General features: G+C 43.0%; 1 long non-coding RNA gene across 1 annotated transcript; it reads left to right on the forward strand.

The window, feature by feature from the left end:
- Nucleotides 1-26,971, forward strand: LOC142898246 (uncharacterized). Its single transcript, XR_012928553.1, has 3 exons — nucleotides 1-1,088; nucleotides 8,523-8,632; nucleotides 26,793-26,971. It is a non-coding gene; the product is annotated as an uncharacterized LOC142898246 (long non-coding RNA).
- The last annotated feature ends 401 nt before the right edge of the window (nucleotides 26,972-27,372 follow it).

Here is a 27,372-nt window from a genome sequence, read left to right on the forward strand (position 1 = left end):
GCAGCGTGAATCTGTATTTTGATATGATTGTAAATGACATTATTGTTTACCACCTACCTCCCCTACTAAACTCGGAGACAGGAAGAGGCTATCGGTCAAGGGGACAGCAGGTTCGTACAAGACATCTCTCTGTTTTAAACACGTTAAATCGAATCATCTTTAGTAGAGGCGAAACACCAGATTTAATCAGCACAGGGTGGAACAGAGGGCTCAGAGGCGATGAGACAGTCAAAGTCATTTGAGAACTTGTAACCATCCTCATTGGCAAGGGCGATTATTGGAGCGGTTGGACATGAGGAGGTCCGTTTTTATACAATCATAAGTACTGAGAAGTATTTGTCGAAAAAATCTTTGTGTGTGTTTCAAGATTATGCTACATCAGACAGACACAAAGAAGAAGAGGAAACTTTTTCTTGTAGAAAAAAAAAATGCCCTTTTTACCGCACTTGTCCTCAATGTCTGGCAAGGATCATCATCTTGATGCCTCCATTTTTGCCCTGGACGGAACAGTGCACGGGGGCGAAAGCTAGTATGAAGACTGACTAAAAGAAAAGAAACTCGAGGCGCTCTGTGTTATGTTGAAAATGTTAATGTTGGCTCAAACCAAAACGTGTTTCGCTGTGGTTTTGCGCTCTCTCAAAATGAGTGTTTAAGTAGTCCAACATTAGCAAGTGAAGATCTGAGACAAAGGAACAAAAACGTAAGATCAAAAAATGTGTGCCTGTAACTTCATGGCGAATGGAGTTGCCTGCAGATACTAAACATGTTAAACATGTACATACACGGGCATGGTGGTGACGGGCTCAGTGGCTGCGCTCTGCCACTGTAAACACACTCAACTTTCTTTTATTGTAATCCTACCTTTGCTAACTTACAATTAGCTTTGGCTTGTCTGCATGGGAACACACAGTGCGTAGTGTGTTCTGCCCGGGGGCCCGGCATCTTACACCATGGGAACTTCCCTTTACCTTTGTTTGCTCTGTCAACATATCAAGTTATCATTTAGTTAAGACAAGAGGACTTCAGAAAGAAGCACATCCAGCTTCACACCACGGAGCAGGTGGGACATTGTGCTGCTTCATCCTCAGGTATTACACACACCCACGCACACACACACACACACACACACACACACACACACACACACACACACACACAGACACGCATGCATGCACTCTCACAAAAGTTAACACTTGAGTCAGTGTTGGAAACTTGGCAGTCACAGTGCTTTTGAAACCAGAAACAAAGAGCTTTTGTGCCCCAGCGCCCTGGTCACCATATTAACGTCCGATCACATTTCTTGAAGCTTTATTCTGCCTCCTAAACCTGTATTTCCTGAAATTGGCCGTCGTGTAAGAGAAGCCGGTGTACGTGGCGCCAGAGAAGTAGGGAAACTTTGAAATATCAGTATCGGACTGCTGGTGAGGTTGTTTGTCTCTGTTAGAAGAACACGGAACACATGTTTAAGGTGAACCCTGTCATTTCCTCTCACAGTATAAAAAGTGTAAAAACCTGCGGAAACCTGCAATTTGGTGCTGTGAACATGCTTGTCGGTTCACCAGAAGAAACCAAATCATAACTGATTATTTATCTAAGAATATATATATATGTGTGTATTTCATAATACAGTCTAGATAAAAAGCAGATTAGATTAGAAAAACTAGTTGATTTTAAAGAGGGTGCATTTGACCTATATATATAAGATCCATCCATCTATCTATCTATCTATCTATCTATCCATCTATCTATCTATCTATCTACTGTGTCTAGTAGAAAAATAAGGCAGGGACAAAATCTTGATTAACATCTATAATATTTTTTTTTCTTTATCAATATGCATTTTGACATTTTCTGCGAGATCTAGTTGCATTTTATTTTGCTAAAGTTCCACAGCGCAATACTAGTAGTTCTCATTGGTCCATTCATGTGTCTGGTAGGCATAACAAAAGCTTTCTGGATGGAGCATATTGCATAATGTCAGACAAATAGTCTCTGGTCATCCAGTTGCATTTATTGGTTGGGAATATGTGGGACTAAGCATAGATTAGGAATCAGAAATGACATTGCATCTATTGCGATAGATAGATAGATAGATAGATAGATAGATAGATAGATAGATAGATACTAATAGAAATCTTTTTTAGGATCCAGCGCCCATTGAATATTTTTCCTCTGTGCCTTTTATCTATATAAATAATATAATAGTCGCTGAAAGCGCAGAAACACAGTCACGAGGTGAGATACCTTACAACAGAAGCCTCTGGCTGCAAAGCTGTTCTGTGTTGCTACAACGTATGCAGCAAACATACCTGCCACAGGTAGCGACATTTACATCTGTATGTGTGTGTGTGTGTGTGATGAGGGTGGGAGAAAAGTGCTTTTTCCCTGTGACAGAGACCAAGTGAGGGCAGGAGCCTCTGCCAAGTGTGCCCTGCCTCATTTGCATGCGTAGATGGCATAGTATTAGCATAGTAATAGCAGAGGGGGTGGGTGGGTGGGTGGAGAGGTGGTGTGTGTGTGTGTGTGTGTGTGTGTGTGTGTGCGTGTGTGTGTATGTGTGTGTGTGTGTGTGTGGGGGGGGGGGGGGGGGGTGGGGATGGAGGTGCAGAGAACTAACAGGAGATATTTGGCAGCTGATACTCAGGGCCCAATTACAAGCGTTCGCCTGCATTCTCCTTTACTCAGGGGCTTTCTCATCTCGCAGCCCTCTGCTCGGCTCGGCACACTGGGCCTATCTTCAAACTGTCAGCCTGTTTAGAGCGGGAGTTCGCCGCGTCTGAGCGTGTGTGTGTGTGTGTGCCTGTGTGTGTGTGTGTGTGTGAGAGAGAGAGCGAGTGAGAGAGAGAGAGTGAGCGTGGAAACAGACCAGCTCTGCACTAATGAGGACAGGGACAGAGACAGCCAGAATCCTCTCCACCGCCTCGCCTCTGCAGCTCCTCCCGCAGGATGGAGGAATGTAAATAAGCTCTCCATATTCTGATAGGGGGGAAGGTGGTGGTGGGGGTGGGGGCAGGGGGGGCTGCAGATGTATAAGGTGTTCCGGGGAAGAAACACAAGGCGGAACGCCCGGCCGACTCCGGTCGAGACGAAGCCGAACTTTAGCAGCTTTTTTTACGACTCTGAGCCAAACTGAGACGTCCAATTAAAAGCCGGCAGGATTTAGGCGGGCAGGCGGCGTTCCTTCTTCATTCACGAGTTTCTGCACTGGGTCAGTTTATGAGAGGTTGTCTGAAGGGATCCAATATAATCTGTTTGGCCAGAATCCTCCGTGTGGTGCTAAGAGCGCTATAAAAAAAATGAAACACTTTTTTTTTTTTTTTTTAAGAAAAAGCTGTTTTTGACCTGGTTATGCAAGACATTCGGTCTCATACGCAATATTCAATTTCAAACGAGTGAATCTAATCACAGTTGCTTGCGGGAAACCTGTTTTTATGTACGCGACAGAACAGAAAACACACAGGCTGCAGTTTGAGGAGCAACAATTGGTCTTTGGTTTGAATCCCGGCTTGCTACTGGACTGGCTTACGGGAGTAGGTAGCTGCGCTTCCGTTACAGTTTACTGAAAAACAAAAGCGAATTCAAATTGCGATTTTTCAGCTGTTGCCATTGAATGGTAGGCCATAATTGTCGTAAGATGTTGTCCCGTGAGATTTTACGAGAATTACGTTTGCTTTTGTTTGTTTACGTTTGTCTGCTGTCAAGAATGGTTGTTATAGTTTTCTCTTTGATTACTTGTAGAAAAAAAAAAAAAAAAAGCTGTAATGCATCATTTTCACTTGAAGTGAACTTGTCACATGAACCCATGCGTCACATCCGCTGACGTGTAAATGCGAAAAAAGTGTTTCCATGACAATTTTGCGATATACCTCTATACCGATACGTCTGAAAAAACGCCTCACGAGAACGTAAAAACCTTTTAGCGATGTTTGAGAGTTTTTTTTTTTGTAGTTTAGGTATTTCCGTTACCAATTTTTATTGCGATATTTAGGTTTTGCACAATTCGAGGGGTAATGGAAAGGCAAGCAAGCGGCTCCGTATTTTACAGAAAAGATGAGACCAGCGCAGTCAAGAAGCAACGGTCCGCCATTGGCAGATTTCCAAAACTCAACTCAAACTAAACGTTAAAGAAGTGTTTTCATCTTGACTGGGAGTAAATACTACCAAAAATGCCATGATGGACCTAAACAAGTTACATCTAAATGGATTCTGAGTGGGTGAATGTATAATGTATGCAGTGCCTGCACACTAAATTAGATTTCGATAGTTTGCCTCTGACCTAGAAAGGAATATGCCTGCAAGTTGAACAACTAAGCTAACAGAGCTCATTTCCTGTATAAAACAGGAACATCTACATTAGTAATGTACGACAATGAACTAACCCGGAGATCCGTCGCTACACGATGGCGAGCGTCAAGGTCGTCTCACCAGCTTCAACAAAATTCACACGTAATCCGAGAATGAATGTTGTTTTTGTCGTTGCCCAGCGTTCACCTGCGCTCTCGGCCTGGTTGAAACCCAAAGATGGACCTCGCAGCCGTGTGCTGTGATTCGGATTTTTGAAATATTGATAAGCCGACCGGCGCTAAACACCCTGAGCAGAACCTTTCAACTCCTCAAAGTCAATTTGAAGCTCGCGTCTTGCGGCGTGTGTCTCAAACATCACACATTTGTCTGACCTCGCCGAGCCAAAGGCAAAATATATTGACCGCCTCCAGAATTTCACTTTTTGCACTCCAAATAATAGCTCCCCTCTCACCCCTCTCACTCCTCCAACTCCTGGGCGCTCGGCTTACATCTCTGTCTTTCTTGAAAAAAAAAAAAAAAAAAAAAAATATATATATATATATATATATATATATGTATTACTTAGGCGTGGCTGCACAAAGCAGTGGGGTGGTCTCTTTCAAAGTTGAACTGTGCTATGGGACGTGGGGCCGAGTTGCACGCAGCATCATCCTCACCCCCCTACCTTCCCCAGCCGCCCCCCTGCAGCTCCGTCGAGGAGAAGAAGATGATTGAATCACCTGGGAATCTCCGTACAGAGCAGCGAGAGAAAGCTCCCGCAGGAGCGCAGGTCAATATCAAAACAGACAACTGCTCCTATTTACACACCGACTCCCGGAGGCAACATCAAACTGACCTAGAAAGACGAACGCTGGAACACAACGGCGAGGAAGAGGAAAAAAACACAACCAAACCACAGAGTGGCATTCAGACATACTGCATCGCGCGCAAAGCAACTTCAACGTTCTCGGCTGTGATGAGCGAGAGGCTTTGCTCCAGTCACGACTTTCCGATCCCTCGTAATTGAATTAGAATCGGCGTCTCCTCTCACGTTGCACGTCGCCGGATTGTTATCAACGGCCCGAGCGAGCAAAGTCTGGTGACGTCGGCAGCGACAGCACGAAGAGCTGACACTGCCGTCAGCAGGTCAGCAGCTCTGACTTTCCCCACAGCATCATTGCCTTGCCTTCCTTGCCTTCATTGCCATTATAAAGCTGGAACTTATCAACAACAAGTCATAGAAGAAGCAGGGAAGAGATCACAGAAAACTTTCTCAAAAAAAACGAAGAAAACATGTTTTCGTCTAAGTCAGCTCCTCTTGATACTGAGCAGCTCCAGTAAAATCACCCCTATCCTCAGTTAAAGGGAAAGGGGTCTGTTGTATATCATCGACTTTGTCGTGCAACTGCATTTAAACATACATTCTCACAGAGACAAATGAAACATAATTAGATACTTAGTTTAAACGTAGTTTCCAGTTCTGCTTTTCTGTAGAATTGGACTCCCCTGCCCAACATGTGAATGACCCAAAGAAAACGATCCTTGGTCTTCCACTGCTGTGTGATTGGGGGTGCGTCATATTTTATCCTTTGGTTTGTGAATGTCACATATGTTCATAATTAGTCAGGGGACAAAGGTCCGACTGTGGCTGTCCTGTGGGCAGTGGAATCATGTGTTCATGATCTTTAAGAGATTAAAGCTACATATGTGTGTGTGTGTGTGTGTGTGTGTGTGTGTGTGTGTGTGTGCACGTGTGTGCACGTGTGTGTAAGAGAGAGAGAGACTGAGAGACACAGAGCGAAACAGATAAGGAGGACCTCATTAGTTCCTTCATCACAACATATGCAGAACCTTTTGAGAAGTACCAGGCTGCTCTGCTACTCATCACAACATAATTCCACCATTTTCAGCCCTGCATCATTATTCCAATCAGTGGCGAACAGTGAGCACTGCAGCTGGGCCTTCACCTCGGCCATCACCGCCAACAAGTGATGTCATCCTAGAAATAAGCCAATCGTGTGAGGAATTGAACTCCAATAATCAAATTAGTGTGTGTCGCCAGTAAGATATAGCATGGGTCAGGAACATATGGCTGTGTAAATCACTGCATATGGCTCTCAGAAAATTTGTGATCCTGCGATTAACCTCCAAGTTTGATTATTTATATAGAAGAGAGTTATAAGTGACCATCATCAAAATAAACTCCCATTTCATGCGAACGGTACAACAAAGTTACAAATCGCTACCGCTGTCTGCCGTTTCTCTCTGCTACTCCCCCTATTGGTTTCTGATCACTACTGCAGCTGAGATTGCGAAGTAGGACCTACGGATTGACTGAAAGGTTTGCACGTGGAAAAACGTCAACATTAATTAATGACAAGACCGATCTACTAAGGAGGCTCACGGTGGCGACTGTCACTCGGGCAAAAATAACGCAGAGTCCCTTCAGCGCTTTCGGCTTCATGAATATGTAGATCTGCGTGTTTCTGACAAAACGTGCAAAACATTGGGCTGAAAGGGTGCAAATAAATTATTCAGCGGGCCCAATGTGATTTACCAAAGCTGAAGGTTTTAGTTTTGTAGCTTTGTTTAGCACCTTTGAAAGGCAGACATTATCTTCACTCATCACTAAGGTAGTATAGAGCAGTTATATATTTAAATGCGCAGCTACAGTGCATATGTCATATATACATTGATATTTATTTTTTTAACTACTTTTTATTTTCAGACAACAAGTGTGCAGTTCTCCAGTTACTCTCTGTACTCCCCTGTTTGGCAGCTAGCCTGGGAGGGATCATCAACATGATCAGCTACACCTGCTCCCTTGACACACCTGCCACTGGTCCACCTGATTACCTTCCTACTTTGAAGCTTCCCTGCTTCAAAGTAGGGACCTACTTATAAAGGCCTCCATAAAAAACGGATAAGGTTAAAGTCACACTAATTGTCACATTACTAAACATGAAAAAATGTGTTCTCCGCATTTGACCATAAGGGAGCGATGAGCAGCTGTGGTGCTGGAGAACCACCTGGTGAGCAAACCCTCAAGTCCAACTCGTGGTGCTGAGCGCCAAGCGGGCAGATAATGGGCCCAAATTTTAGTCTTTGGCGTGACCCAGAAAGTCCTGAGATCTGGCACAAAGAATGTCGCCATGGAATGGATGGGCTGCTTAGGTGAAATTATTAGAGGCCTTTTTCAGTTTTACTCTTACTGAACGCAGGATTTGAGTGTCACTGTAACTGTTTTTTTTTTTTAACAAGTAAGAATTCTCTGCATTTTTTTTTTCTTTTTGAAGTGAAGAAGTTTCAGCATCGCTGTAGGGTAGCACTCCTAAAGTCTATTTTTTATTCATAATTAATGTTGAAATCTGATAGCGCTGAGAACATATAGGATTTCGCATTAAAAAAAAATATAACCAGGGTCTTCTTTGTATCACACGTTCCATGAATACTGCTTCTCACAGAAAAGGTTGCCTACATCCACATCAGTTCCTCCTGGAAGTTGTAGTTCAATGCTAAAAGTCAAGTGTTCTGCTCAAGGATGATTACGAAATATCGCGCTTCATACTTGCATGGCATGGCGGAACGTAGGAGTTGCTTTGTTAAGTTGCAACAGATTCGAAAACCTTTCGCAGCGCTCGCAACGCTTGGTTTATGTTGCAACCCCTGAGGTCCGTAACACAAAGCCAAGCTGGAACGAGCAGAGCTCTCTCCAGTCCTGCGGGAATACCGAGCCGAGGAGTCAGCATCTCACGTTGCCAATTCCAAAAGAATGCAGCTGAAATTTCATATACTAGGAAAAAACAAACAAAAAAAACAAACAACTGCGGTTTCTCTATTCACGTCTGTTTCTTCTTCAAGCTTGCTCTCTGTTCCGCCCGGTGTGACGTTCAGAGTAACGTTACTCACCCGACATGCCCGGAACTTGAAGTCGCAGTTTGACATCGTCCAAAGAAACTGTGCTGTTTCACGTTGTTTGGTCACAAATGACATCATGATGCCCTTTGGTAAAGTGGTATTTGAATGTGGTCACAGGACTTGAACAATGATCCCCACCACAGTTGACACAGTTTCTGTTTTGAGTGAGAGGGTTCAGTCTCTTTTTGCAGTTTGAACTTCATACACGGTGCACACAATACAATGTTTTCTGCTCTAAATGTGTATAGAAACTTTAATCTCACCTAAACTCGCCACTTTTTTTCTTGTTTTTTACTGCTGCGCATGTGGAACTTTGACAGGGCAGCTTGAAACTGATGCCTGAATGCCAACCCGAAGATATTGGTGGGACAGTTGGTGAATCTGTGTAAACCATGAGTCAGATTGGTAGAAACCAAAAACTGCAACAATGGTAAGTGTTTTTACTAAATTGAAAGTGAATACAGTCTACTGACATTCTTTCTGTTGGACCAATAGTAATTATGCTCTAAAGTGTGAGATCAGAGATTCAAAAAAGCTTAAAAAAAAACCAAACAAAAACCGGTGTATATGCTTGGAATAATTTTCCATTGTTTCATGTTGAGTCAATTTTGGATAATGAGAACGGCATTTTTTTTTCTCATGTAATTGACCCAGAAATAATAAACTCTGGGTTTAATTGCACTTTACTGGTTGCACGGATTCATCTCAATTATCTGATGTGAACAATTCCAACTCCGACTAATTGCTTGACTCCAATGTGAGGCGTGTGGCAACTTTTCTGTAAACCCACTCACGGAGTATTGACAAGAACATCAGCTGTGGGTCCCTCTCTGTGCATGTAATCACGCAGTTCTTGAAAATCCTCCAATCTTGTTTGTGTGAGAACTCGCCGAGAGTGACCCGACAGCCTGCTAATGAGCAGATGTGGGGATATGGTGCTAATACTGAGTATTAAAAGCAGCCTCATGCTGCTCGTAAGACTAAACTAGAAGACTGAAAATATTTGGAAACCTTGTTTTTCTTCTCATCCTCAAGCCACAAAGCAAAGGTAAGTGTGTTTACACTAGACATTTTCTTACATTGTAACTCCGACATTGCCATTGCTAATAATCTATTATGTTGTGACGGTACAATCAAAAACATTGTACATATTGTTTGCAAAAATACACAGGTCGAAATGAAATGTATGACCACTTTTTACCAAGTGCAATTCATTATAATGACTGACTCTAGCAACGGCAGCTCCAATTATCCAAAAAACTTGAGGCACACAAAGACAAAACCCCCTTCAATGTCTTGAGTTATTTATTTGTGAGCTGTATAAACCTTAGGTGCCATTAATTAAGTTGATCCTGTGTATCAGCAGAGTTGCTGGACTTACTTCTCACGTAAGCCTGCAGGTCGCAAGACTTCCCCCGGCTCCTGAATGTTGGCCACATTCGTTGGCCTGTTTCAGCAAATGGAGCTCAGTGAGGCTGTGATTTAGAGCTGCTCTTACAAGAAGCTCAAGTTATGACTCCAGGGATGACAGGACGCAGCAGGAGCTGAGGAGAGAAGGCAAAGAGCAGATAGTGTCAAGTGTTCAGCAGTAATTTAAGGGGCAACATCTCGCCCCCTTTCTGTGAACAGCTAAACAAGATGTAGTGTTAAAAAGACCAAACTTGGAGTTTGTGAGATTTGGTTCATTATACTGTTTTGCTTGTAGATGTATGTATTTTATGAAAAGTTACTTTAAGAAACACTGATATATAAATTATGTACATAGATTTTTACCATTTCAAGTTAACTTGAATGCAGTCTGTCTGTCTACTCCAGCTCCAACTACATGGTAACATGAAAGAACACGCAACTAAAGCTATGCTTACATTTCTGGAAATGTTAGTTTAAAGTGTTCTACAGCTGCTGATGATGGCACACTGTATTTCACTGGCTTCTGTTTATGGAATATTACCTTGCCACAGTGGCTCTCAAGCTTTCTCTGTCACGCCCCACCTTGGAGGAAGAAACTTTTTCATGCCCCCCCCGCCCCCCCCCCCCAAAAAAAAAAAATAAAAAAAATTGGGGGCTAGAAGCCCCAAATTTGACGTGGCTGTGTCTTGAGGGATCCCAATGAACCTGCAGGTGGTCCCATGTCTCTAGGACAAAGTTGACTTTTGACCCCATAGACTTGCATGGCATTAGGGTTAGCGATAAGGCTGGAATTAGGGTTAGGGTTAGGGTTACTGCTGGAATTAGGGTTAGGGTTTCAGGGTTCCTCATGGGCTAGAAGTCCCAAATTTGACGTGGCTGTGTCTTGAGGGATCCCGATGAACCTGCAAGTGGTCCCATGTCTCTAGGACAAAGTTGACTTTTGACCCCATAGACTTGCATGGTATTAGGGTTAGCGATAAGGCTGGAATTAGGGTTAGGGTTAGGGTTACTGCTGGAATTAGGGTTAGGGTTTCGGGGTTCCTCATGGGCTAGAAGCCCCAAATTTGACGTGGCTGTGTCTTGAGGGATCCCGATGAACCTGCAAGTGGCCCCATGTCTCTAGGACAATGTTGACTTTTGACCCCATAGACTTGCATGGCATTAGGGCAGTGGTTCTCAAACTTTCTCTTTCACGCCCCACCTTGGAGGAAGAACCTTTTTCATCCACCATCCTGGCTTCCCTGTGAAACAACACAGCTTTATGTTGTGCTCCCATCTCCTCACAAAGTGCAGAGAATAGCCGCGCTTTCAGGGGTCTTGTTTTGATGAAATTGACCACATCAACAACATCAGTCATGCGACAACATCGCATTTTCTACCTGCCACACGGGATGACGTTGAGCGTGGCGTGCGCTAGGTCATAATATCGCGCCAGTCGCGGCGTAGATCACGTACTGATGCGAAGGTGTTTGATTACGTTCTATCAGCGCTCGAAAAACTGTTCATTGTCCTCTGGCTTTTTCGCTTGTGGCTCGCACATTAGAAAGACAAAAAGAGACGTGAAAACATTAGTTAGGAACATTAGTTCCCCCTCGCGCCCTGTCCCCCTCCCGCCCCATGTTTCGCACGGAGTCACATCGTTTGGAAACATCATTCCATCCTGGCAGACAGGTCTATGGTCACATCAGCAAGGAACTTGAATCAACAAATCATGAAGCAGTTTTTTCCACAGAGAAAGGCACTGATTCCTAACCACAGTCAATTACACTACAGGGTAAATATCACTGCTGTCAACAGGGCTATCAAAATAATGAATGAAAGAAGACAAATAAAGTAGTTCCCCAAACTGCTGCTAGCTTGTGCTAAGTAACCAGCTCAAATTAAGTAAATTACTCTCATAAATTGTAACAGGTTACATTTCATCATGTCACTTATACATTTCTTCATTCTTTTCCTGGTACACCGAGAGGTTGAGCTAAACCGTCTGGGACAAAATTCTGTCCTGTAGTCGTAAAGACATCTTGTCTCGAGCCAAGAGTGGTTCAGACAGACTGCTGAGTCAACAAACCGAGCGGACAAGCGGTACCTCTCTTTACTTCTCAGCATGAAAAAGTCAATCCTACGTACAAAGATAACACTGTTGTGTACTTCCTTTCACCATTCCGTAATTTGTGGGTTGTCGATGGGGGTCTTTAAGCACAAGCACAGCTCAGCTCAGACCACCCTGCACATGCACACCACATGACTTTAGTGTTACAGTTTAACCTTTCAGGAACCGCACTTAAGTTTCAGCATGTGTAAACCACAAAGTGGGGAAAATGGAGCGGCAAATGCCAAGGACAACTCTACATATCAGCATTCCCTCCACCTTGATAAGTATAAAATGTTAAAATGTTGCAAAAACACCCCAGTTTGTCAGGTAGTGAGAAAGAATCTTACACTTAAACAGCTTTGCTTGGGAAGGTTGAGATTAGAATGTATTTGTTATGCACTTACTGTCACCATGTCATGAGGCAAATGAGGGGTGATGGGAAGGAGAAGACATGACTGCACTTATTAGGAAAAAAAAAAAGGAGAAAAAAACTTGTTGACAATAAATGTCATTTGTTTTTTTTTACCCAAAGAATGGCTCTTATTTACATATAAGAATATACTGTACATGTAGCAGGGGTCTTGCTCCCAGTTAGTTGCCATCTTGCACAGCTATATTTCTAAGGAAGCCTGGTGTGGACAATCCAGTCTACCTGACGGTTTCGTATTTAGCGTTTGGTGAATCCTGGTGTCTTCAAATAAACGAACAAAGAAGAGCGTGGACGAGGTATCCAGGTTTGGGTGTGCAGGCCACAGTAGCTCACTGACAAGTTCAGGAGGGGGAGGGAGCGTGAAAGACGCTGCAATCAAAAATGCAGCCACTTGATGTCGCTTTTTCTTAATCAAAATCTCCAGATATTTGACACTTGACCTTTACCTAGGCAAGGCTGTGTTGATACTGATATCGAATTCCTGCAAACAAAGAAAGTGAAAGTTGGGGTGAAACTACGGGCTCCGAGGATTCAAGTTGTTTTTGTGTGCCTCCATTTTCACGTAACATTTCCTTGGGTACCTTTGACTTCTAACCGGCTCAACGTAAGGCAGGACTTCCTTTCCACTGATCATGTTTTTAGTCGCTCCTGATCCAGTTGTTGGCCTCCATGAGCTTCCAGCTCTGAGGCTAAAAGAAAAGACGCTGTGGCTCATCTCACCTTGACAGGCCAGCCCCAGAGAGGGGATCTAGGTTCAGAGAGCTGGAGAGGTGTGGAAGAACACGGGGGCCAACAGGGTAAAAGAGCTGGTGAGGAGGAGGAGGAGGAGGAGGGATGAAATGGAAGTGGAGAGAATCTTCTGCTCGCGTTTGACAGCTGGAAAGCCGAGGGAACCCAAAAACACCTAAAAAACAATAGGCCAAGGAGACGACCACAGAGGGGAAGGATCATGTGAACGCATGTCTGAGGGTAAAATGCACTTTAATGAGTTCTCGCGGTCGGGGTGTAGGGTATTTTTTCTTTTTTTAGAACACGCCCACAGAGGTTTGGATGCAAACGCTGAGAACTTTCAGGCAGCCAGACTGATAATGAGCTAGCTTGATAGCGAGATACTTGTCATGAAATTTACATGGCCACACACTGGGGCTGGCATCCTTGCGCTGCCCCGACTCACCTTTGAAGTCGTCCCCCCCCCCCACCGCTGGAGAATCACCCCCGTCTGTGTCTCACACAGACACGCGCGCAGAAAATGCAAAAAAGAAAATAATAAAAAGAAAAACCCCCCTAACTGATCTACGCACAGCAGAACACAGCAGCGATCTTTGCGTCTCCCTGCGCAGGCCACGCGCACGCTTGGCGGGAAGCGAAAGAGTGATGAGTGTGGTTGTGCACGTGCGCGAGGCAGAGGGCATTAATCCTGCAGCAGCTCAGTCTGCTGCGCATAGTGTTCAGTGATCAGTCACGGTGGAACACCGTGAACGCCATGAGAGTTTGGGGAGAAATTCCTCTCTCTTGTGTTGTGCAGACATTTCTACAGTGCATATGAACAATTAAAGGGACATTTTACTTTCAAAAACTACTACTTGGGCTCATGTGAACCCAGCAGACAGTTTGGAATTTGTTTGCTTTATTATCTAGATCAGGAGTCACCACCCTTTATGAACCTGAGAGCTCCTTTATAGGTGCTGATTCATATGAAAGGCAACTAGTTTTCTACACTCTCCTAAAATAACTTTTTTTTTTTTCAGTTAGCCTCAAGTTACATGTGCGTATTAATGATACTGATCATGTTAATACGTTCTCAATAATTATCAACAAGGTTGGATAAAATTGGATTTTCGATGCAGCTCAACAAGTTGTGCTATTTTTAGAACAGGCCTGCGGGCGACTCATGTGGTCTTTGGGGGGGTGACCTGGTGCCTGCGGTCACCGTGTTGCTGACCCCTGATCCAGATATCAGTGTAAATATAGACCCCTTCATTGTATACAAAAATTCCGAGCCTACCGAGGATGCGCGTGCAGCCTGGGGTGATAGCAACAGCGATAGTCTGCTTGACCCAGCCTGTTGTCAACGAGAGTGCTAGCTGATGGCTAATTGCAAGCTAGGTAGCCACGTCCACCGCAAAATAACTTTCGGTTTTGTGTGTTTCATATGCGTCCCAGGCTTTTCACACTTTGTCAGGCTCATTTACATTTCAGTCAAAGAACTCGAAGAGGAAGTCATTGTAGGTTTCCAGTTTCAACAGTGCTAAAGTCAAAGCTAAAATCCTCATTAGCCTCATCATGTTTGGTTTGAGTAGCTAGCGCTGAAGACTCGTACTGATATAAGTCACACATAACTGACTGGGTTGGATGCCCTTGGAATATACCTAAACTATTCTAAAAAATATTCCAAAAATACTTATTTTTCTCCCTAAAGGAATCTTTTCCTTGAATTGATAGGAGTTGGTTTTGATTACTGTGGTGAAATTGTTGTTTGTTTATTACAAGTCTTAAAGGAAAACACACTTCTGAAGACCCTGTATTTTTGCTGTTGTCTTTTTTGCTTTTTTAAATCACCAGCGCTGCAAAGTATTATTTTCATCAGAATTAACATCCATCTTCCAAACAATGTTCCCTAAATATGCACAAAAACACTCTGATGAAGCAGAAGACTTTTGCAGAGAAGCCAACCAGCTCTTTCTTTGTGTGTTTTTTTTTTTTAATAAATAGACCTCTCCTGTTTGCAGTGTGGAGGAAAATCAAAGGCTTGTAAAGCAGCTATGGAAGCTCACTGGGGAATTTAAAGCGCACCATCCTGTGCCGAGCCTCACGAAAACTCGTGTCATTCTAATAGCTGGTGTACATTGAACAACTTTAGCGCGGCTGCAGCATCAGAGTGCGAGCCAGCACATCTAACACAGTGTTGAAATTACATGCCTGTCACTCTCTGAGGTATTGCAACGTGTTTGAAGTTGAACAGCTCCAAATTGTAATTCTGCTCTCGCGGTGGGGGGAGGGAAAAAAAAAAAAAAAAATCAAAAAAAAAAAAAATCCTTGTCACTGACACATCTTTAACAGTTAAACAGCTTTATTTAAATAATTCACAGCACGATCAGTGAGCCCTGGGCCCTGCATCTCTCCATCTTCTCCACAAAATAGATCCTACAATTTATCATCTCTCTTCACATATGGCCACCTTTTCACCTTCTCCAGAACTGCCGCAGAGAGTCATTACCCAAAGATATGCAACGCCTACCCACCCCCCACCCCCCACAAACTGCTGCCCGGCGTCAACTGCCTCCACGTTTCAGCCCCGGGGGCGGATAGGGCTATCTATAATTCATCTTTTATCTGGCACTCACAGTCCTGCTCGCTGTTACATACAGCCAATGCCCACTTCACAGGGTAAAGCCACCCGCTGCTGCCGCTGCTGCTGCTGCTGCTGCTGCGGAACGCTTTAATGCAACTCTCACAGGGCACCTCAATATTGATTGTAATCCAAGGTAAACAGCCCGGTTTGCATAATTGTGTGCATCACAAAGCCGTGCTCAGGCTTTTAGTTTCAGCAAAACAAGGTGCCAAACTGGCACCGGTGCCACTGCTTTACGGGGTCTTGATAGCAGCAGGGGGGGGGGGCTGTGACCCCGGATTAAATCAAAGGGTGGGGGAAAAAAATGTTGCGAAAGGACAAACTGTGAAAATGCGTGTTTACTGTGCAGAACTTTGTCAAGGAAGGAGGAAAGTACAAAGCGTGACCCCCTGTGCCGCGCGGTTTACGACTTTTTCCAGTCGAGGGGTACGTGTCCGCGCGCTGATGCCTGGCATTCCAAGCAAGGGCGTCTGATATGAGGTCAAGCTGAGAATGGAGATAGACGGAGGCAACGTCTAATATGCGAGTGTATGTCTGCATCGTTAAAGTAGAAGGAAAAAACGAACTTCTTTCAAATGCAAAATGTCAATTTTATATGTAATGTCCTGCGATCAGCTTACACCTCAGCGTCAGTACTGATAGCAAACAGGTTATTTCACGACGATTTCAGCTGAAAGCTTATTCAGCGCAGTTCTTTCCTGAATCAACCGAAGCAACCTGACAATATGGTTATAGTTACCAATCCCTCGGATATGCCGAACATAAACTTTACAAACTTTAAATGTATGAACTGCATACGTGCAAACTGTATTACTTGTTGTTGTACAATCTTCCAACATCTTACAGTAGGTCTTCAGCTTTAGACTGATGAGGCTGTTTTCCAGGCCTTCATCTGCAATTCAGTCTTTTAAAGTATTTTGCTTTTTAAACTTAAAACCTCAGAACTCATAACATCGTACAGTTGCTTCCCCCTGGCCATCAGATTGTTAAACGCCAGTTAACTCCCCACCTCCCTGCTGCCACTGTCTACACTGTCACCAGCATCAGAGCACTATTCCAGCACTATCTGCACATGTACAGCCTACATACATACATGCATACCCCTCCACTTGGTCACTGTTATTCTGTACATTCTGTTCATACTGTTCATATTGTTTACACTCCACACGTCGCTGTTTACGCTGTTTATACTGTTGATATGTACATTTACTCTATTTATTTATGTACCACCAACATTCTACCTCCAGATTTCCCATATTTCCCATATTTTTATATCCTGTACTTATCTCAGCTTGTATATGGATTTTAGTCAGTACTGTATTTCTGGAACTGGGCAACGACATTTCGTTGTGAATTGAACCACTGCCGTGTTTTCCTTCATGATGACAATAAAGAAAGTCTAAGCCTAAGTCTATAATCTTTCAGTTACAAAGACTTTGCTAGACATTGTTCTTCTTTATACAGTGCATCCAAATAGAGAAGCAGTAAATATGGTAAATTCAATGCCATACGAACAAGATTGTGTATTTGTATTTTTTAACCTGTGTACCCATTGTCTTAAAGAATGTAAATCAAACAGGTATCTACATAGAGGTGGAAACCCATTTGACCGTTGTTGAAATATTTCAGTTGAAGACAATAGTCTGATTAAATGAATCGGCTCATTGTGTTGAAATTGAAGATGACAAGGCTGTCTTCTTCACACCCCGAACAACTTTCTCCACACAACTCTTGATTCATGACCAATCTCGGAATTATAGCAGACAGAAAACTGGAACAGACTTTCCCCAGCTGTTGGGATGAATATTCTGGCACAAATAAATTATGCATTTAATACGCTCAATCTCACAGCTTCACGAAGCCGGAAAAAGAGCATATGTATTATTTAACCGTAAGAGAGAAGTGAATGTATCAACACCTACTTTAATGAAAACTAAACAACAGGGGGTCCACCCGCAATCGCATTTCTATGTATGGCAGATTCCAGAACAAAGAAAACCTAAGGGGATCAAATGGCTAATTCAGGAGGAAGCATTTCAAAATCAGAAAAATTTCCCGTCAGCCATTTTTTTGGACCTTAATAGGAAAGGAGATCATCCAGGCACTTATTAAAATTCGTAGTTAATGGAAACTTTAGAAACCCTAAAGTTCTGTACAAAACCTGATCCACGGTGTTTGTTGCAGCTTAACCTAACTATTCAAATCTTCATTTGGAATTTAAAATTAAAACTGAGCGAAACATTTAATCTGGTCATTCTCAGTGCAAACTGAACTACTCACAAAGGGCTTTATTCCTATTCTCCTTCATAGTGATTTGTCTGCCTCCTTAACTAAATTCTCATTTAACGTTCATCAGAAACGTCTAAGACCTTCAGCTGTTGATAGAAAGTGCACAAAGCTAAAACCTTTCTGACCGGAGGCGTGTTTTGCTCGTAGCGCGCTGTCTCGAAGACAAGCTGGTTTCCTTGTCAGAGTTAAGAGGGCTTGTGGTGCTACAGTGATCCAGGTCCTGTGATCAGTCTCCCTTTGGTGAGCAGGCAGTCTGATAATGAACAGACACAGGTTACCCAAAACCTATCATTAAGTGGAGTTTTGGACCAAAGTGGATATTATGAAAACACTACTTGCATTACAACAATATAATAACTAATATAATAAAATATCTGCCCTCCAAAACACGAACGATGGAAATAGTTGCGGTAAGTATTATGTATTATGTATTTCCCCCCTCCCCCCCCTGCACCAGAACATTAATTCTTCAGCGAGTAAAATTTATGCATTGCCTTTGCCATGTTCCTGATGTGTGCGGAATTCAAGTAGTTGAATCATGGATTGGGTTTTTTAGCTCTTGTCCATTTAAAATGGTGCCAGTGCCTTGTGTTTTAGCACTCTAGCTCTGAAAGACTATGTATTACTGTTAGCATGCGATCACAGGCAGTGCTGTGATTAACGATTGAACTTTCTCAAAGGGATTATTAAGGTATTCTGCTTCTAGCGGCTACCACTTCCACCATGGTTGCGGTCCAAAGTGAAAGAAAGCAAGAAACACACCAATGGCTACAACAAAGTACTGAGTACTAGCCGTGCTGTTGTGGCCGGTGAGAATCGTTGGTTGGCGCTTCACTCGGGTGCAGCTGGAAAGGATCGAGACCGCTGACAGCTATCAGTCATATGTCAACATGCCATCTGTCAGCCCAAGCGCGTGTGCTGTGGTCTGGTCTGCGCCTGGGATACAGATACTTTAGCCAACCGTCAGCCTCGCCTCATCACTAAAAACCCACAGTGAACATCAAAGAAAAGTGAGCAAAGAAATATCTCCTCTCCAGTCAGCCGACCATGGAGAGAGCAGAAGCATGTTACAGAAGGTCCAAGAGTCCAAATCTGAGGATGGCTTTCATTCATTTCCCACACCAGGCACATGGATAAAGGTTTCTTTCAGGGTCTGTACCGTGCAAAATGATGTAAAACTATACTGCTCAGCGTAGTGTCTTTTCCATATGTGTAGTGCGGCTTAGCAGGGGCTGATGCAGTGGTTTCATGACGGACACAGGCTGCAATACTGGCTTTCCCCCGCAGCTGCCTACGAGACATGACCTTGGGTGGGCTAAATTGGTTTCCTTTGGCCTGCTTTGTAGCGGATACTGAGCCTCTCTGAACTTCTGCCAGATCAGTTTGGCACCCTAACCCCTTCACTGGCTCCTCCGCCCCCCCCTCTCTCTCTGCAGCCCTGCAAAGGTCAGAGGAATTAGCACATACCTCTCGGCAGCGCAAGGATACGAGTTATGGCCTCCGGGCTATTTCCAGTAGCGAGCATTGTAAACGTTTGTCACACACATGGTTGTGAATACAAGAGCGCCGACTGTGTGGAACTGTTGTGGTGCATCTCGCACCGCTTTTTGGGTAAAAGTTGCGTATTGTGTATCATTTATCCCATCTTCAACATTGAAATGGGTTTGTTCAGACTGGAAACAAATTAAGGTTTTAATTAACACACTAAAACTATTAAAATAAAGTTACGGTTTGTATTACTATTGTATGCTATTGTAAGCATATCTATTAAGTGTTTATTGATCAGGGATTCATACTTTATAGATGATCAGGGTCAGGAAGGGCTAACCTCAACCCTAGACCTAATATATATATATATATATATACAGATATATCATATGACCATATTGACAAAAACGCTTTGTCGCAACCTGCGATCTACTGTGCACTATGACACTTTGCACCTGCCTTTTAAAAAAAAAAAAAAAAAACATGATTTAAAGTACAGTCATGTAGTGGCAAACATGTTTAATGGACACCACTTTACTGTGCACATTTGACAGACACTTACCTACCTCAGTGCAGTCCGGTTAGCAGCTCAGATTCCACTCATGTCAAGTTTACATATGGTTTTACACGGGCAAACCTCCACTAAATCATGCTCCCCCTGAAAGCAGCGTGTTCCTGTCCGAGTCGGCACTGCGCTTCCTACGAGAGTTGCTGCAAAAGAAAGTCTAGTGTCAGTTCATCTGCTTCAGTTCACCCTTACATTACATAAACCCAAGGGGACTGACAAGTTGAATAACACTAATGAGACCTGAGCAGAGCTAACTGGTAAATAAATCATGGCGCTCTGATGTGTGGTGGAGAATTTTTATGCTCCAGCTGCTGCGTTATTGCCCGCTCCAAAAAAAAAAAGAAAAAAGAAAACAATAAAATGAAAGCCTTCTGTATGAAGCATCAACTGTTTTCAACATCTCTTATAAAATGATAAAATAAGACATTTATTAAAAGTCCTCTATGCTTATAAATGTTGCTGTTGGACCACGGTGAATGCAAGTGATTCTAAGGGCACCGTGAAATAGGAAGTGTATTTTCACACTCATATTATGCATATTATATTCAAACATGAAAAGACATTTTTCTTTAGAATAAATAACAGGCTATCTGCAGCGTGTTTATCTAACGCGGGCTGCCAAGACGTTTTCTGATACCTTCCTGAAACCTTAGCGGCATGTGAGTCTCCTCGCGAGCGAAAAAGACGTATAGAATGTCTTTCACAGAAATGATTTGCACACCCACCCAGAGTTCACACAGAGGACACGCAGATGGCGCCCCGATGAAAAGATAGTAAACTCTTCAGAATTACCAAAGGGAAGAGAAAAGTCACAAAGGGACTTAAAAGAAAAAAACAAACTCATATGTAAACACAGTAGGAAAGTGTGACAGCAATAAGAAAAAAAAAACAACTCATTTTAAATGAGACAAATAGACGAAGAGGAAAGTATGATGAATGCTTTCCACCACTTTTGAACCACTTGTCTGTCTTGTGTGTTGTGTTTCATTGTTGCTGGGATGCTGCTGTGCAGCTTCACCCTCAGGATGTGAAACGGGTTGAAGCGCAATGGGTCAGCTTCGTTTAGAACGCACAAAGATCAAAGTTGCCTTCTCTCGGGAACCTGCGAAATGACAAACAGCTCGCTGGCTGCTCGTCGTTTATTTCAACCAGTAGTTGGCAGCAGGGCAGTGGACCACTGGCGAGTGCTCCTGTAGTCGTCAACCAACAGGACCTTCATTCCGACTCGGGCTGTTGTCTATAGGAATTACAGACACGCCCCTGTGACAGTCCGTGCAGGATGGATCAGCAGTCATCATCATGACCGTGGTCACATGTTTGGAATGCGAGCAATGACAAGCCCAATATCTCGTACAGTTCAATCACCTGACCTAATGCGTTAGATATGAGATTACTTTAAAAGCAGAGTTTTACAGAAACTCGACAGTGCTGTGTTTAAAGCAGGACCACCTCTTTACTTCTAGTTCAAATACATTTCATAATTAATTATGAAATGATTGATTATTAATGACTTATTAATGACTTAATCTGCCCTTGCCGTTTGTCAAATGACATTTTTGCGCCACAGTTGATACGCCCTCAGTTTATAATTAATAACATATTTTGCTAAAAAAAAACTGTTTTGTATTTTGATACATTTGTTATGTGCAGTCCATACAATAAGAAAAATGTTTAAAATAACTTTTGTGAGAAAAAAAAATTAGAAGCAAACAATGTTGAATGTTTTCAAGGGACCTTTGTTATCCTTTCGATATACTCCCTTCCACTTAAACGTCCCTTAATCCTCCTAATTCACCACCGGCTCTATTAAAGCATGTCTGCAATGTGGTTTTCATCCTCAATACGTCATGATATCCAACTTGGGACATTTTAATCAAAGGGTGTTTCACTGTCCTTTTCTCTTACAGTGGGGTTGAGCTGTTGAGTGACTTGCTGATTTTTTTTTGTCTGTCCACTTCACTTTTACCCCAGAATGCCTCGGTAGGATATAATTATGAGGCAGCGCTCTGCTTTAAATTCAGAGGAAATTCATGCAATTCTTTCAGGCTTTTCTATAGGTTTATTTTGGCTTTCCTCAAAAATAGACGCCCCCTGGGGAGCCTCACAGCTTACAGCTTACTGGAGAGAGGTAGAATGTTTTGTTTTGGAAATGGCTGCGGACAAAAATATACTCCATAACAACTATTCCATGGAACACATTAGTAAAGCAATGGAGTCGTGGGCCTATTAGCTTCTTACTTCAGATACTTCCAAAGTATCACCAGCGAAAGTTGACCGCGTTGGTCAGGTTCAAGACGTGAGCAGAGCAACTGGATCTCATAATGTTCTGGATTTTTGACGTGCGCTCACTACCCATAACCCCATGTCACACATTGTATGCATTTTCTCAAATTATAGCGACAATTATCTTCTTATTGAACATGTCCTTCCTGTCCAACGTCAGGGTAAGGTTTCCATCATACCACAGCCGCAGACCCGTAAGCTCTGGGGTAGTTTCCAGATGTCCCGGTGCACATTACACTCGGTCCATACCCAATGAGAGAGGAACAAAGGTGAAGCGGGAAGGAAGCGTGTCATGTGTGCATGTCAGTGTAGCAGCTGAACTAATAGATCAACTAGCAGATAGAAGAGGTCCAGGTCAGTGTTTCATAGGGTTTTTTCGCACGCAGCTGTTGAAGACGAGGAAAACGCAGCAGAACAATAAGTGGTGCTGTCTGTCAGTGCAATTTATCAAGGCTCGTCTGAAAGTGAACAGAAGTGATCTGTTGGGACTTATTGCTGTTCATCCAAAAATGTAAAACATCATATAAAAACCTCCATGCAGCTGCCTAAAGAGGAATGTACAGTTAACTGGCAAGAACTGAAGATGCAAAGAAAACAAAGTTTGGCCCCTTCAAGCTTTTGGAAGTTGAAGGGGGGTACAGGTTGACCATTGTCAACCTGTACCACCTGTACATTTGTTGATGTCACAATCAACTACGCAAAACTGTCCGTTGGAAGTAAATATGGCGGCTTAATGTTGACCCGAGTAGTTCCAGACAGGAGAACTACAGGGTACCAGGTACAGATTAGTTCAAGCACTCCATGAAGTGTATGATGTGCACCTATGTCTTGCTACACTACTTTGTTTGCGCCTTGCCTGTAGGCGGTCAAGTGTTGACAAAATCTTAAATGTAATTAACTCCAGTTAATTTCTTGCAGTTCCTTACAAAGTCCGGAACCCAGTTGCACAGCAAGGTGTTGAGGTTTAAGTCCTGAAGTTTTGGAGATGAGGTTGCTCGGTAGGATTGTGTTGAAAGCAGAGGTGTCGTCGACAAACAGTGTGGAGTTGCACTGTATGTGTTCTTCAACTGCAGGTGCTCCGGTGCAGCATGAAGCAGCAGGGCCGCCGCAGCCTCTGTCGACTGGTTTGTCCTGTCGGGAAACAGTTGTTGGTCGGTGGCTGCAGGTGCTTCTGACATCTTTCATGACCGGTCTCTCCGATTGCAAAAGGTCGGCGCCACTCGTTCTCTCTTCACGGAGGAGGAGAAGCATTGTTTTTGCCGTCTTCTGATCTGTTGACTGATGAGTTCTACAAAGTGTTACCACAGCAACACACCTCAAAAATCCACATGCATGTCAGGCTGATGTGATGATGCGTCTGAATTATAGATTAGAAGCCGAGGCTTCCAACAGTGATTGTTTTGCCCTCATTAGTGGGAACCATAGATTTTAAGCGCGCACTGCACGCACGCCCATTCACGTTCGGTGCAGAAAAAGGATTTTGTACTTTTTGGTCTTCAAAAACACAATAATAGTTGGCAAAAAGGTAAAGATTAGAACACTGACTTTGAATTGACATTGACTTAGTCTTCAGGACCTGATGGTTGAGTCTGCGGTTCAAATGATAAGGACATTGTTGCTATACATAATGCTTAACAAATTCACAAAAACCAATAGTATCTGAGCTCCGCACTTGGGGATAAAACCTTTAAAAGGCCTCACGCGTGAATGCGTGAATTGTTCAAACCCTTCGAGAAAGGATGTGGTTGTATATAATTGATGACGCCGGGTGTAAGAAACAGTTCACTTGTCACGGAGCAGCTTTTTACTGACACATTTTTGGCATTCTAGCAAGTGCGTGAGAAACCAGGCTGAACTTAATCTTTGATTTTCCAGCAGCAGCGGCGCTAGATGTCAACAGATTGGACCTGACAAGAAGGTTCTGCCCGTATAAACAGACCATATAATGACATAGGAGGACTCGCTATTTTTATAGCTTACAAGTCAGGGCAGCAACAGATTTTTTTTTTTTTAAAGGATGGAGTCCATTCACAGCAGACGTCTGCTGAGAGATGAATCAAAGCACCTCAGTACTGAAGATCAGTTTGTCATGACATCTCCTAAAAGGCAATAGGGACAGTGTTATGGAGGATAACAAGTTCCTCTCAGTTCCAGATGGCTTGTTCAGACAAGTTCACTGTTGATTTTTATCAAAGGACATTATTTTACAATCCTTTGAGTGCCGAAACATTTCCTGCCGAATGAGGTTTAAAATTCCCTATAAAGCTGTACAATAACTGCTGATGGCACTGTGGCGTCACCCAGCTGCGTTTCCATTCCCCCTAGAATTGTGCGAAACCTAAACATCGTGATAAAAACCTGGCAATGGAAACACCTAAACTTCGAAAAACCTCACAGATATGGCTAAAAGCTTTTTACGCTCTCATGAGGTGGTTTTCCGGACTTATCGAGACAGAGATATATCGCAAAAGACACTTTCCCCCCCCGCATTTACACGTCACCGGACAAAAGCAAACGTATGCACTTCACACCATTCAATTGAAACACCTGCAAATCTCAATTGTACTTTGTCGAAATGTTTGAAATATCGCTTTTATTTTACGAAAAACTGTACTGGAAACGCAGCTAATGACAAATGGAGTATAGCTTTTACGTCATAACGTAATGTTTTTTGTTGGACGTTAGGATGAGAGGTGGGAGTGGAGGAGGTCACACGGTTAAATGTCCCTTTATATGCATGTGACACATTGTTGTGATATTGAGAAAAAGCCATTGGTCATCCCCTTCATTGACGTCTACATTCAACGAAATGTGACCGTAGCAATTGAAACACCAGTCATGCGGCACTGGGAAACGTTTGGAACTAACCCGTAACCAAAGCGGGGGAAAGTGATCTGAAGCAATAAATCAACAGAAAATTTGCTCATTTTCTCAAAAGCTCATATATACAATGAGCATTCACAAGGAACCCAGTCAATTGCGTTCTGGCTCCAATGTCTCAGCCTTTAATAGCTCCCTTCAAGAATGCCAGGAATTCTTGTGAAAAGAAAAATCTTACGCTAAAAGTAATACAAATATATATATATATAGTTAGTTCCTAAAAAAAAAAAAGGGGATAACTGCAATAGTTTACAGTTGTTATTTTTTGTTGGAACATTACTATTGATTTCTTTTTTCTTTTTCTTTTTTGCCCATTAAGAACATAATTATTTGGTTGACTGCCACGATCTGATAACAGCTTGAACTGACTGGAATTTCCAGGAATTCCTGTTGAGGAGACAGAGAGGAGCCGTGTCTCACTGGGCAGGTCCCTGTCAGTCGCCGGCCACGCTGACAGATGCCATCAGCGCCCCTCCACGCCGCACTCCGCATCCCCGTCAACACGCAGTCTGCACATGTACATACATACTCTCGCACTTAATCCTTCATCGGCCCCTGACTGCTATTGGGCCTTATCTCGCTCAGGTTGCCCACAGGGAAGCCTGTGTGCGCTTTACGTGCGTGACAGCATGTGAATGAATGCGAGGCAAATATGAATAATTAAAAGTAAGCAAATGTGATGAAACAAGGAGAACAGTGCAAATGTTTCTTTCTTTTTTTTTTTTTTTACATTTTCTTTGATAACCAGACGCTCCTGTCTGCTTGTCTGAGCCATTTAGCTTTGCCCTCTCTGTGTGCTGCACCGCTCCCTCTTATCAGTGAATTCCGATCAGGCCATCCAAACATGTCAGAGTTACAGTGATCCAAGACATTTCGCTGCTACTCTGCTTGGTAAGAATGCTGTCTGGCCATTCGACTGTGTTGGTTGCGTCTGCACGTCTGTCACTTGGAGGGCAGAGGGAGATTGTTGTTGCTTTTAGGGGGAGAGTCGATGTTGTGTTCATGAATACAAATGGCAATACTCACAGGACTTGTCATGCTTTGTGTTAGAGAATGGAGACAGTGGAGGGCAGTGTCTAGGCCAGGCATGGGCAAACCATGGCCCGAGGGCCATATGCGGCCCGTTAAGCCTTAACGGGCCGCTTATGTTGTATGCGTAGGAAAACCAAACAACTTTTATTTTCCAGTGATTTTACACATAAACATATTTTGTGTATCATGTTTTGCCTTTAAATTTTACACACTGTACCTTTAAATTTATATTTAATTTGAGTTCAGATTGTTAAGTGTTATACAACATGACAAAAAAAACAAAACAATATGTCTCCTGCTAGGGAGGAGGAAGACAACACCTCTATAAAAACACAATTACAACAAGACTGCAGCAATTACAGCAGATGTTTTCTAATATGTACCATTCAGTTGCAACTCATCAGAGAATTTGAAACAACTCCTTACCTGTTTTGCTGTTGAGGCCCTTGAGAACTGCTGGTCAACTACTCTTATAAGTATGTGGGTATAGAAGATGGATGTTTTTTTGTTTTTTTTTAACACTGTTCTTGTGTCTTTAGAATCTTGACCGCATTATTTTTGGCTTATTCTCCTCAAGATAGTAGTTGAGCTGCTCACAGGTCAATCTTGTTGTATTTTCGCTTCAGAAATCAACTGAATTCCCCAACTTCCTCTCCTTCCAGCTGGCTTTACACTTCACATTTGCTGCTCACTGGGGATTGGTCATTGACAATGTATGTTTGTTCTCTTTAAAATAATCCTGTTGTTGGCTTTCATCTTATTCCAGCGCAGCTGCCCTGGCTATGATCTTCCCCCGAGAACAGATATTGGACGCATCCCATCACATATGGAGGCTCACTTTCCTGTTTTCGTTCTCCTGATTAGCGTTGAACCGCTGATAGTGGTGTCACTCTAGCCCGTTTTCCACCATCTGCCTTGCGAGATCAGATAGACCCATCCCTCTGGTCTTCAAACCAGTTCTGTTCAAGTCAGTTTTAATCTCCCACAAGTCCAAGGTGTTGCACATTTATTTAAAATAAAGGTATTTCAAATAGTCGTGTCTCTTCACGTTTAAAAACCAGTCAATCGGTGTGAGGCTCTAAGGCTTTTGAAAGGTTGTGTTAAATGTGCTTGGGTCTGAATAACAAAACCACAACAACTGCAGTAACAATCTAACAGTGACAGTCCTGAATACTACAGTAAAAAAAAAAAAAATCGCTGGCATCCGTTAGCTAGAAGCAGTTTCAGCAACATGCTAATTTACAAAGTGACCATGAATCTGCAACCTCGTTCATATGCATTTAACCAGTATGTAAATTCCAATTATTTAGGCTGCATCAGAATGGTACTCTGCATAGGTCATTTAT

This window comes from Nelusetta ayraudi, unplaced genomic scaffold (assembly GCF_046127955.1).
Source record: "Nelusetta ayraudi isolate G7.1 ecotype Tasmania unplaced genomic scaffold, CSIRO-AGI_Nayr_v1 ptg000063l, whole genome shotgun sequence".
Taxonomy (NCBI): domain Eukaryota; kingdom Metazoa; phylum Chordata; class Actinopteri; order Tetraodontiformes; family Monacanthidae; genus Nelusetta; species Nelusetta ayraudi.